This window comes from Myotis myotis, unplaced genomic scaffold, assembly GCF_014108235.1.
Source record: "Myotis myotis isolate mMyoMyo1 unplaced genomic scaffold, mMyoMyo1.p scaffold_m19_p_2, whole genome shotgun sequence".
Taxonomy (NCBI): Eukaryota; Metazoa; Chordata; class Mammalia; order Chiroptera; family Vespertilionidae; genus Myotis; species Myotis myotis.
Window position 1 is genome coordinate 178847225 of NW_023416324.1, and position 13731 is coordinate 178860955.

Here is a 13731-nt window from a genome sequence, read left to right on the forward strand (position 1 = left end):
TCTGTCAAACCTTGGTAATAGTGTAAGATGCCTCTTTTCAAAAATGTCAGCTAATAAGTTCCTTTATATAAGTCCAGTTTAAATGCACTGCGATGATGTCAGGGAGCCAGGAAGAACCAAAAGGCCATCTTGGGTTTTCCATAGCCCCGACTTGCTCGTTTAATTTAGTTTTTTTTTTATTACTTACTTTTATATCCTCACCTGAGGACATGTTCATTGATTTTTAGGGAGAGAGAGAGAGAGACATCAATGTGAAAGAGAAATATCAATTGGTGTCTCCTGTTCTCACGCCAACTGGGCATGGGACCCAAAACCCAAGTATGTGCCTTGACTGGGGATTGAACCTGCAACTTTTTGGTGCATGGAACGATGCTCCAACCAACTGAGCCACCTGGCCAGGGCTTATCACTTGTTTTACAATGTTTCCTATGCAATTTCAAATCTTTTGAGGTGTTCCAGGGGCTCTACATATAGAGATGTTTTTAACCGTTAAAACACCCTTCAGAAGCACCTCAAAGTTGATCCTACGTATAATGAGATGTTTAACTCTTAAAACCTCAATTTCTAATGAAAACTGAGAAGTAAGCAATTTGCATTCTTTAGTTTAGAAATTTTATGAAGACATTTTAGTTATTTTTAAATATATTTTTATTGATTTTTAGAAAGAGAGGAAGGGAGAAGGATAGAAAGATAGATACATCTATGAGAAACATTGATAAACTGCCTCCTGCACGCCCCCTACTGGGGATCGAGCCAGCAACCCAGGCATGTGTCCCTTCCAAGAATCCAACCGGTGACCTCTTGGTTCCTGAGTCAACACTCAACCACTGAGCCACACCAGCTAAGCTATGAAGACATTTACAACCTCTAGAAACATACCTCACAGACATAAAAGTCAATTATTAACATGGACTTATTTTTATAAAAGGCAAAATAAAGACATGTCTTTTACTTAAACCAGCAAACTTAAACTAGGTTTTATTTACTAAGGATTAACTTTAGATCATGTGAACTTGAAAAGCATGAGTTAGTTTATTTTTTTCAATCCTTGTAAGCACTTGCCTTTAAATTGATTTTAATAATAGCATCCAGTGGAATAAAATTATCTAACATTTACATCATACATGCATACATAGACACACACAAACAGAATAGTTGGATCCAAATTTTGTTTTGGAGGCATTTGCAATCTGTATATATCCTTGATAAGTCAAGTAAAAATAAGGACAGCCATTATTAATAACCTAAAGAATTGGGATGACACCTATAGGACATCATAGGTTGCTCCATTTATCTAAATCCTCTTTTTAAAGATTTGAGAGACCAATTAATATGCTTTCCATTCTTTCTGCCTAATTTATAGACAGCTTTTATAACTATGCATGCAAAAGATTAATTAATTTTTAAAATGTTGTTAACTGATTTTTAGAGAGAGAGGAAGGAAGAGGGAGAAGGGAGAGAGAGATAAAAACATCAATGAGAGAGAAACACTGACAGGCTGCCTCCTGCATACCCCCTACTGAGGATCGAGCCCCCAACCTGGTCAAGTGCCCTGACCAGGAATTGAACCAGCAACCTCTTGGTACATGGGTCGACGCTCAACCACAGAGCCATACCAGCTGAACCATAAGATTAATTCAGAAGTATCAAAGGATCCTCATCTGGCCATCTTAGTACTAATGGAAGGCTGACTGTCATGAGGCTTATTGGCCTCAGAGGCACAATTTCTCATGGTATTTATGAGATCTGTCGAGACTGAAAAAAACTAGGGGAAACCAGCTCTATGTCCATATATCCAGATGAGCCAATTCGGTGAGTATCCTTCTAGGGCTGCTTTACACGCTAAAGGAAGTGTTTCTGAGGCAGATCCGCAAAGACTTTTAGTTACCTAAGAATTCTTGAGCAAAGGCCAGTGAGAGCTTACTGGTGGCCACCGAACCAGGATGCTTTCCAGGGAATGGAACCCTTTCTAAGGTCCCTCTCTGCAGGTGAACCTGTTTTAGGATGTGGTGCTCTTCTCCCCAGGGCTCCTCCCACCGGCTTCTCAGCTTCTCGGGGATCAGCTACACTGCTGCACTGATGACTCCTGGAGCCCATCTGTGGATTCAGAGATCTGAACCACTGCTGTCACCCCATTGCCTTTTCGGGTTGGAGAGGCAAATGTCCTTTCTCTTTCAGAGCTAAAAAAGCTCAGTCTCTCATTTGACCAGCAAAAAGTATTGTTCAGATTCTCAGCTATCTAATTAAAAAACCAAAATTAAGAGCAGCAACCCATTCCTCCCTTTCCTCCTCCTCCTCCTCCTCCTCCTCCTCCTCCTCCTCCTCCTCCTCCTCCTCCTCCTCCTCCTCCTCCTCCCCTCCTCCTCCTTCTCTGCTTTCCCTGGGTTATCTCAATCCTTATCCACCCCGAGGATTTTCTAAAAACAGCTCAAATAAAGTCATGGCCTGCTACTAAAAGCAGAGAGGCCCCAAATTCCAAGAGAAACTCACCCCAGTTCACCTGATAGGAAGTAGGGAGTTGGCGGGGCATAATGGGCCATTCCTTGTATTTTAGTCCTGGTCCAGGTTCACAGAGTGGTTCTGGAAGTTTCTTCAACATAAACGCCCAAACCTGTAGAAAATTTTTATAAGAGTTTATTAGAGCCAAACTGACAATATATGCTAGGGAGCAAGATCTCGAATGCTCCCCCATATTATATTTAACAGTTTATTATGCTTGAATGAAATCTATTGTTTTATATAATAAATAAAACATTGCAATAAAACTGAAATATCATTTGACCCTCTACCCAAGCCCCATTCCAATTCCCTCTTTCCCACAACCAGCCTCTATTTTTAATTTGATATTTTTTATTCTTAGTTTTACCTGCGTTTTTCTTCTTTTTTAATTAAATCTTTATTGTTCAAATTATTACATTTGTTCCTCTTTTTTCCCCCCATCACTCCCCTCCTCCCAGTTCCCACCCCACCCTCCGCCCTCACTCCCCACCCACTGTCCTCATCCATAGGTGCACGATTTTTGTCCAGTCTCTTCCCGCATCTCCCACACCCCTTCCCCCACCCCCCAAGAATAGTCAGTCCATTCCCTTTCTATGTCCCTGATTCTATTATAATAATCAGTTCATTCTGTTCATCAGATTATTTATTCACTTGATTCTTAGATTCACTTGTTGATAGATGCATATTTGTTGTTCATAATTTGTATCTTTACCTTTTTCTTCTTCTTCCTCTTCTTAAAGAATACCTTTCAGCATTTCATATAATACTGGTTTGGTGGTGATGAACTCCTTTAGCTTTTCCTTATCTGTGAAGCTCTTTATCTGACCTTCAATTCTGAATGATAGCTTTGCTGGATAAAGTAATCTTGGTTGTAGGTTCTTGGTATTCATCACTTTGAATATTTCTTGCCACTCCCTTCTGACCTGCAAAGTTTCTGTTGAGAAATCAGCTGACAGTCGTATGGGTATTCCCTTGTAGGTAACTGATTGTCTTTCTCTTGCTGCTTTTAAGATTCTCTCTTTGTCTTTGCTCTTGGCATTTTAATTATGATGTGTCTTGGTGTGGTCCTCTTTGGATTCCTTTTGTTTGGGGTTCTCTGCGCTTCCTGGACTTGTAAGTCTATTTCTTTCACCAGGTAGGGGAAGTTTTCTGTCATGATTTCTTCAAATAGGTTTTCAATATCTTGCTCTCTCTCATCTTCTGGCACCCCTATAATTCTGATGTTGGTACGCTTGAAGCTGTCCCAGAGGCTCCTTACACTATCTTCGTATTTTTGGATTCTTTTTTCATTTTGCTTTTCCGGTTGGGTGTTTTTTGCTTCTTCGCATTTCAAATCTTTGACTTGATTCTTGCGCTCCTCTGGTCTGCTGTTGGGAGTCTGTATAATATTCTTTATTTCAGTCAGTTGTATGCTTAATTTCTAGTTGGTTCTTTTTCACAACGTCGAGGGTCTCATTAGATTTCTTGAGGATCTCACTATATTTATCGGTGGTCTCACCAGTCTTTTCGAGTGCCATCCTAATTTATCGGCGGCTTCTAGACAGTTCCTGAGAGACCTTAAAACTGTGGTTTTGAACTCTATATCCTTCATTTCTGACATTTGTGTCCTGTTTCTTTGTCTCCGAATTTTTTTATGCTTTCTTGGTGCACCCCCTAGTGGTCTTTGTGTGCAGTCTTGTAGTTAAGCCTTGATTGTTGTAGGTAACACTGTGGGGGATTTGACCTCCAGGCCAACTGGCTGTGAGAATCAGCTGTGTCTGCAGTGGGAGAACTTCTGTCCTCTAGGGAGGTGCTAATCTAGCCTTTGCCTGAGGCTATCCAGCAAATGCCTCTGTGCAGGGCTTGGGTGGGGCGGGTCCCAGGGGATCAACAGGGCGGGCGGAGTCAGCAGTTATGGCTGCTCTCAGTCCCGTCCCCAGAGGCTCTGCCTCTCAGTGTCCCAGCAACTGCTGCAAACCTCGGAGAGAAAGCTGCCCTTGAGTTCCGACCGATGCCAGACAGTCCTGCTTCTCCCGTTTGAGTCTGGGTCCTTAGAGACTCTCCCAGATCTGGAGCTCAAAGTCTGAGACTCCCTCCCGATTGAAACAGACAACCGCGCCCTCAGCTGCCAGCCCGCTCCGCATGCACCTCCGCACCTTAGTATTTTACTTCCGCACTGCGCCTCCTCTGAGTCTCGGTATGCTTTTCTCTTTCCTTCTAGTTGTAGAATTTCCCCTCAGCCAGCCTTCCTGTGGTTCTGGGTGATGTCCGTCCCGTGTTTTAGTTGTATTTTTGAAGTGGTTGTGCGAGGCAGCAATCTCCGGTGTTTACCTATGCCGCCATCTTGGTGCTCCCTGCCTGCATTTTTCATACTTTTACCTACCTACTTCTAAAGTTACTTTTTAAAAAATATATATTTTTATTGATTTCAGAGAGGAAGGGAAAGGGAGAGAGAGATAGAAACATCAATGATGAAAGAGAATCATTGATTGGCTGCCTCCTGCAGGTTCCCTATTGGGGATCCAGCCCACAACCTGGGCATGTGCCCTTGACTGGAATAGAACCTGGGACCCCTCAGTTCGTGGCCAACACTCTATCCACTGAGCCAAACAGGCTAGGGCTAAAATTACTTTTTAAAATAGTGTCATGTGCTACATTTTCCTTTATAGCCATTTTTACTCAACATTTATCTTTTAAAAAATATATTTTTATTGATTTCAGAGGGGAAGTAAGAAGAGAGAGATAGAAACATCCATGAGGAGAGAGTACCACTGATTAGCTGCCTCCTGCATGCCCCCTACTGGGGACTGAGCCTGCAACCCAGGCACGTGCCCTGACCGGAATCCAACCATGACTTCCTGATTCATAGGTCGATGCTCAGCCACTGAGCCACAATGGCTGGGCTCAACATTATCTTTTTTGAAATCTATCCATGTTGACCTAGTTTATTTATTTTGAAGTTCTGGCACACTCTTCTTCCCACCTTCAACTCCTATTCTTACTTGGCTTGCCTACTTCTTTCAAGTCTTTAAGTGTCAGTATGGATGTTCCTGACCATCCTTTTAAAAATTACATCCACACTCTCATAGGGCTCCTGTTTTCCCTTTTCACCTTTGTTTTTCTCCATAGCTCTTATTACTATCTAACATAGTAAATACTTCTTTATGATATGTTTCCTTCTATAAGAATAAGCTACATGAAAGCAAGGATTTTTGTCTATTAGTAACTGCTATTTCTCCAGTTTTCAGAACAGCGCTTGGCACGTAGCAGCCATTCAATAAATATCTACACTAATAATAGACAAATATGTAAATTGACCATACCTTTGTGACGCCCCACAGCCAATCAGGAGTGAGTATACAAGTCAACCTGACAAAGATGGCAGGCCTGTGGGCAGCATGCATTCGCGCAGGCGCCGAGCAGCTGGGGGGTGGGGCGGGGCAGGACGCTTGTATTGTCACCATGGTGACAACGCAGGCGTTCCATGCTGCCCCAGCTACTCCAGGCCTCTGGGCAGCATGGGAAGGCAGAAAGACGGCTCTGGGCTGGAGTGAAGGTGGAAAGGAGGCTCCGGCTGGAGCGAAGGTGGTGCCAGCAGCCAGGGGAAGGAAGGCCCATTCTTGCACAAATCTTCATGCATCAGGCCTCTAGTCCATACAATAAGGAGCTATTATGCAAATGGTCATCACACCCTCATGCCCTTGTGCCATTGCGCTGGAGCCAGGGGACCTGAGGCCTGGCGAGGTGACCTGAGTTGGCGCTGCCCCACCTTAGCGTTGGGCTGAGGGACCTGAGAATGGCCGACCGGCCAGCAGGGCTTGATAGGGGACCTGAGGCTGTGACCCCAACCCAGCAGGGCTTGACGGGGGGCCAGGATGGCTGGGCCTGTGTCTCATGTGATTTCGAGGTGCGCGCAGATGGGTGGGGACTTGATTCTGGGTCCTGCAGTGCGCCCCAGACTCTGACAGGAGGGAGATTTTCATATACATTTTACTAATTTTCTTTCATCTCTGACACTTCTATTCTAGAGAAAGGGCAAATAGCAATATTAAAATATTTCCTCTAATTAATTCCCTTTTAATGTGCACAAATTTCGTGCACCGGGCCACTAGTCTATATATATAAAAGCTTAAGTGACCAGCCAACAGGCCGGTAGGTATGATGCGCACTGACCATCAGGGGACAGATGCTCAATGCAGGAGCTTCCGAGTGATGGCAACTTTGCAGAGAGCCCTCTTGTACTCCAGGACTCCTCGGGAGATGTCAGAGAGCCAATTTTGGCCCGATCCCCGCAGACCAGGCCAAGGAACCCCACCTGCTGGAGGGACCCCACTCATTCCATTGATGCTCTTTGAGCCCTGGCACCACCCCAGGTTGGCAGGAGGTTGGCTCCAGGGCATGTCCAGCCTGTCTTGCCCAGTCCTGCCCACCAGCCACCTTCTAATTAATTTACTTTCAGTGTGCATGAATCTGTGCACCAGGCCTCTAGTTTGTTTAATAAACAAATGAATTTAGGATATGCCAGTCAATGGACAATTAGATTATTTAAAGTTTTTCCATATTATAAGCCATGCTGTCAATGGAAAAATATCCTTGGATGAGGATTGACAAAAAATAAAATAAAAAAATATGGAATGCTTCATGAGTTTGCATGTCATCCTTGCACAGGAGCCATGCTAATCTCTATATCATTCTAATTTTAGTATGCGTGCTGCCGACATAAGCGCTCTCATTTTTAACTTTTAACACAGTAACATATGGGTAGAGTTAGAATATAATAAAAATACTGTATTAAAAAAGGGTAGTTTCTCACTCCTTGTATCTTACTTTCAGAGGCAAACACAAACTCTCTTGTTATTTCAAGACTTAGTATTATAGCACTATTTTACAATTTCTTGATTTAACTCTTTTATGTAGACACATTTTCCCTCATCCTATATTCTCAGAATAATTATAATTTGCAGTTAAAGATCAATATTTACATTATTACTGTGTTAATATTGTTAACTGCATAGCCAAGTAGTGCATGTTCTGTCTTGAAAGCTTTACTTTTCCTTGAAGAAAATAATTGCATCATTTTTCACATATGTCATTTTTATATGTAACTATTCTTACTTTTTTTTCCAATTGCATATCAATTGTTATATGTAATACTTGTTCTCTTCCCTCAATATGTCTGATTAGATAATTAGATAATCCATTAATTATACTTTTTTTTTTTATCCTCTGAAATCTTATCTCAGAACCCTTTATCCTCCTGCTCCAGTCTGGTCTGGTTACATTCTGGGCTCCTACTGCCCATCATCCTCTGCATTTCCTATTTTAGAGACCTTGTTTCCAAGATCTTGTGCTTTTCTCTTCCTTGACTACTTCCTCATTTCAGAGGAGTACTTCTCTAGTCACTTCCTGAGAAAGGGTGCTAGGGAAGTAACTTCGCTGAGATCTTAAAATCCAAAAAGGTTTTTGTTCTATTCCAGTGGTTTTCCCTGCTTGCCCATTGGAATTACACGAGAGAGCCATTAAAGCAAAACCAGTAAAAGCAAAAAAAAGCCCTGGCTGGGTGGCTCAGTTGGTTTGAGCATCATCCCATACACCAAAATGTTGTAGGTTTGATTCCCACTCAGGGCACTTACCTACATTGTGGGATTGATCCCTGGTGGGGGAGAGTATGGGAGGCAATTGGCCGATGTTTCTCTCTCTCTCTCTTTCTCTCTCTCAAATCAATAAACATATCCTTGGGTGAGGATTAAATATAAGAAAGCAAAATAAAAACACCTCCGGCCCTGCCTCAGAACCACTAAACAATAATTTGGAGAATAGGATTTAATAGTCCCTCAGGAGATTCTAATGTGATACAAGGTTGAGAACTTGAAATGAAGGTTTGGCTGTCTGTGGTAAGCTGAATTCTATGATGGTCCTCAAGGTTCCTCTCCACGATGTACACAACTTGTATAGTCCTCTTCTATTGAGTGTGGGTGGTACTAGTACCTATGGTGGAGTATTATTCCCATGAATAAATTGCTAATCGGTTGACTTTGAGTTAGAGAGAGTTCCCTGGTTAAGTCTTGCTTAACTAGGTGAGTCCTTCAGGGGAAGGTAAAGCATCTGAGAGATGTTCTCCTGCTGGTCTTGAAGATGCAGCGAACTGCTGTGTTGCGGGAGGCGGAGGCCCTATGGCAAGGGTCGAGGGGAAGCCACTAGGAAATCAGAGCAGTTCCAGGCTGACAGGTAGAAAGAAAACAAAGACTACTATCAGACAATCTCAAGGAACTGACTTCTGCCAACAACTCACATGAGATTGGAAGAGAACTTTGTTTCATCTGATACCTTGTTTGCAGCCTTATAAGACCCTGGGCAAGGAACCTAGCTATGTGCCCAGGCTTCTAACCTACAGAAACTATCTATAATAATAAAAGCGTAATATATTAATTAGACTGGACAGCCGAACAACTTTCTGGATGTCCTTTCGGACGAAGCCAGGACTGCGAAGGCTGAGGCAAGCTGCCATGGCTGCGAGGGCCAAGCCCCTTGCACAAATTTCATGCATCGGGCCTCTAGTATCTTATAACAAATGAGATGAGAGCTGTTTTACTAAGTTTAATGCATTTTGTTAATAAATATTATTTGCTATTATCTTGCAGCAATTAATATGTGGCTTTTTAATATTTTGTTTTTATGCAAATAAGCATATATTAGCAGTTCCTCTTTTTGTTGTTCATATATATATTTAATTTAAGTTCTCTATTGTTTAATGTATTATGTAAGTCTCCTTTTTCCCCATTGACCTCTCCCCAGCCACCTCCAACCCCCAGCACATGCCCTCTCCCCCCGGCCCCCCGTCTATGTCCATTGGTTATGCTCATATGCATGCATACAAGTCCTTTGGTTGATCTCTTACCCCCTCACCTCCAGCCTTCCCTCACAGGTTGGACAGTCTATTCGATGCTTCTATGACTCTGGTTCAGTTTTTGTTCATTAGTTTATATTGTTCATTATATTCCACAAGTGAGTGAGATCATGTGATATTTATCTTTCTCTGACTGGCTTATTTTGCTTAGCAAAATGCTCTCCAGGTCCATCCATGCTGTTCTAGCAGTTCCTCTTGATGGATATCTATTCACACACTTTCATTTGCAAAGTATTCCATGATCAAATAAACTTAAAAATGCTATCTTAAAATACCCAGCACCTGCCACAGTGCCAGGCACTTAGCTCTAGCTCAACAAGAACTTACGAAATGAAAACATGTTCAGTCTTCCCAACCCCATCTTCTTTCCTTCAGCTTGTCCTCTAAACTCAGAGACATGAAACATTTTCTAAAAACTCCCCAAGATGACTATTTCCTAGCATCCCTAGAAATCCATGTTAGTGTTGAACAAATCTCAATGTCAGGAAACTTCCTTACCCTAAGCCTATTTTGCTGTAGTTTAAGTCATTTCCTTTTATTCTTTGGTGCTGCTAGAGAACAGGTTACCATTCCTTGTGTACATATCTGCGGGAAATTTTACATGTGCTTTAGAACTCTTTTTCGCCTCTCTCCACAATGATTCTATAAGATAAGGATAATTCTGCCACCCACGAAAAATAAAAGTGGATTTATTTATAGCAGAATATTTAAAAAATATGTCCAATGATTTTAAAGAAAGGTGATACTTAAATTTAGAGATGTTTATCTCACTTTCCTCTCAGAACACTTTATACCAAAGGTTTCTGAACTTGACTAATCTTTAAAAACACCTGAGGAACTTAATACATATAAAGAAATTTAGCCCCCTCCCCAGAATGTATTAAATTTGAATACCAGATGGGTGGTTCTTGGAAGTTTATAATTAAAGAAATAATTTTCCACTCTGAAAGCTCCTAGAAACTCCTCTTTATTTCTAGTGTTATTATGTTTCGGTTTGGGTCACTTTTTTCATCTGTTTCACTAGGCAGCACGGGAGCTCTTTTACAAAGTTGGAGATCTATGTCCTTTGATTCTGGGAAATTTTTCCCTTTAATTATTTCCCCCCTTCTATTTTCTTTTCCTGGAATTCCAGTTAGCTGGGAATTTGAGTTTTTGGAATACAGCTTTATTTTTTTTTATTACTCTTCTCATAGTAACCATCTCTTCTTATTAACTTTTCTCAACTTTACCTTTTAATGCTTCTATTGACTTTTTATTTTGATGGTCATGCTTTGATCATATACATAATTTCCTCCAGCTATTTTCTTCTTATGTGGTGGTTTAAAGTATGTTTATAAATTCTTTGATGCTCCCATCTTGTAGTCTAAATAACCCTTGCGTTGAGTATGGACTGCAAGTGATACTCTGTAAATTTTGGATACCAGGTCATAAAGGACACTGCGGTGTCTTATTTCTCCTCTTCTGGATTATTTGCTCTGGGGGAAACCAGTTGCCACATTGTAAGAACATACAATGTTGTTATGAAGAGTTTCATGTAGTGAGAAACTGAGGTCTCCTGTCAACAGCTATGTACTGAGCCATCTTAATGAGGATCCTCCAGTCCTTGTTGAGTCTTCAGAAAACTGCATCCCAGCTGAAAGCTTGACAGAAATCGCATAAGAGACCTTGAGCCAGAACCATCTGGCTAAGTTACTCCCAGATTTTTGACCCACAGAGGCTGTGATGTAGGAAATGTGTGTTGTAAGTTGCTAAGTTTTGGGGTAGTTTGTCATGCAGCAATAGATAACTAGCATCTCAAGCTGAATGTTCCTTTTTATAACATTCTGTTCTTGCTTCATAGATGCCCTACCTTCTGTAATTTCACAGGACATTAATGATCTTTATTTGTTCATTTTCCTCACTGCATTGTCTCTAATTCCTCTGAGTTTATTTTCCTTTTCTTTTCTTTTGGATTCAGGGTAGTTGACAAAAAGCCAAAAAGATGAAAGGGGATACAGATTCCAGGAGTGAGGTGGTGGGAGAGGAGGCAAACAACTGGCTAATGTCTGCTATAGGAATCAAGGAACATGAAGTAGGAGAAAAAGATTAAATATCTCATAAGAGATAGAGATCTATGAATGTATTCTAGAGGTTTTCTTTGTTTGTTTTGCTCACAATTCCATCAACTATTGTCAGCACTCAAATTCCTGAATCCACACCATTTTTAGCAAAGATTTCTAATATCTATCTATCTATCTATCTCTATCTATCTATCTATCTATCTATCTATCTATCTATCTATCTAATGCCTAAGCGACTGCTCACCATTCTACCATCCTACCGGTAGCTATGATGTACAATGACCACCAGGGGGCAGACGCTCAATGCAGGAGCTGCTGAGCTGTGGTGACTTGGCAGCTGCGGTTCTTGGGTGATGCATCTGGAACCAGAGAGGAGGGAGCAGGATTCTGAGGTGCCTCACCCAAGAACCACCCTTTCGCAATCTGGGACCCCTTGGGGATGTTGGAGAGCTGGTTTTAGCCTGATCCCCGCAGTCCAGGCCGAGGGACCCCACCAGTGCATGAATCCATGCACTGTTTCTCCAGTGTAGTATAAGTTAGATGTACTCAGTGGTGATTCTACAGTGTTTTACTTGAATTTTCCTTTTCCTAAAGCTATGTGATAGGTAAACTAGAAGTTATAAGGCTGCATTAAGAAAACTTACATATTGTTTGTATAATAAGTAGATTGAATGTTGATTAGTCTGACAGTAGTTTTCTGACAAAGTTAAAAGTTAATGAAATCATTGTAGACCCCATCACCTACTGTCTGTGACTTTGAGTAAGTTTCCCAAATTTTAAAAACCTATTTTGTAAAATGCAAATATTAATAGCATCTACCCTGGAGTTGTTATAATGAATTAATGAGATAAGGTGCTTAGAATAGTGCCTGGCACAGTGTTCTCTGTCCTTTTCCTCCTCTTCTTTTTTTACTTACTCTTCTTATTCTTCTCTTTTTCTGCTTCTCTTCCTTCACCCCATATTTCTCCTTATTAACATTATATAAAAATGTATTCTCATGAACCTTGAATCTATCTTGGAGGAACTTCTGGCTTATTGGCCACTTTCACAAGCTTTATCCATATGCTACCATACCAAATTATGATATTGACACCTACATTTGTTATGATCAGACCTCTAACAGAGAAGCTTGATTTTCTGTAACACACCTAAATCATTCAACACATTTTACAGAAGGCCTGCTCTGAAAGAGAAACTGTGCTTGGTAGTGGCTATATAAAAATATGACACACTGCTTATAGTCTAGAGAAGGAGACAAATATAACACAGGAACCCCTTTCCCCCACTATCATAGCCATTCTCAGAATGCTGGGGGCATAGGAGAAGGCGTCTGATATGCTTATGACAGCCACTGAAGGCTTGGAAAAGACAAAGCACTTAAAAGGGGTTGTGTGTGTGTGTGTGTGTGTGTGTTGGGGCATTGGGCATAATTTCTGATATAGTGAACAACACTTGCAAAACTATAGAGGTATAAGAGTGCATGTTATGATTGGAAACTAGCAAGTAACTGAATGTAAAATCTGAGGACCTACTGTGTATCAAAGTTATGTAATAAACATGGAGTCTTCAAAGACCGAAACATAGTTCTTTCCTATACAAGAGCAGCAAATTAAGTCCTCATATGGTACCTGAGAATTATAATGTCTGTATAGAGGAAGTACTCCCATAGCACTTTGAACTGGTCTAAGTATTTGTTTAATAATTTGTTAATATTTGCTGGATGAAGAAAGAAATAAAAGATACATCTTAAAGAATGTTCAGGAGTCAGCCAGGTGCAAGTTTTATTTCTTAAATATTAGCATTCTTTCTCCACTCCAGTGCTGCAATATTTATTTACGCAAATATTTTATTTAGCCCTTCTAATTATTTGCTGCCATCTAGTGTAATAAAGTTGATGTTGTAATGTTGGTTTTTATCCCAGTTTTACTGAAAAATAATTGGCATACATCTTTATATAAACTTAAGGCACACAACATGATCAGTAGATTTACATTTGTTGTGAAATGATTACCACAATAGGTTCAACTAATGTCCATTTTCTCACACAGATATAATCCTATATAATAAAAGCCTAATATGCCAGTGTCCAACCGTTCGACCATTCAACCAGTTGCTATGACACTCACTGACCACCAGGGGCAGACGCTCCAATCCTTAGGTTAGCTTGCTGCTGGGATCCTGCTGATTGGGACTGAGCGAGAAGGGCTGGACACACCCTGGAACCCTCCCGCGGTCCCTCCCCAGCCCCGATCATGCACCGGAGGGGTCCCTCCGCTTGGCCTGCAT

At 41.2% G+C, this 13731-nt stretch overlaps 1 non-coding gene across 1 annotated transcript; it reads right to left on the bottom strand.

The window, feature by feature from the left end:
- Positions 1-7101: 7101 nt before the first annotated feature.
- LOC118677871 lies at positions 7102-7205 on the bottom strand. Its single transcript, XR_004974594.1, has one exon. It is a non-coding gene; the product is annotated as a U6 spliceosomal RNA (small nuclear RNA).
- Positions 7206-13731: the final 6526 nt, after the last annotated feature.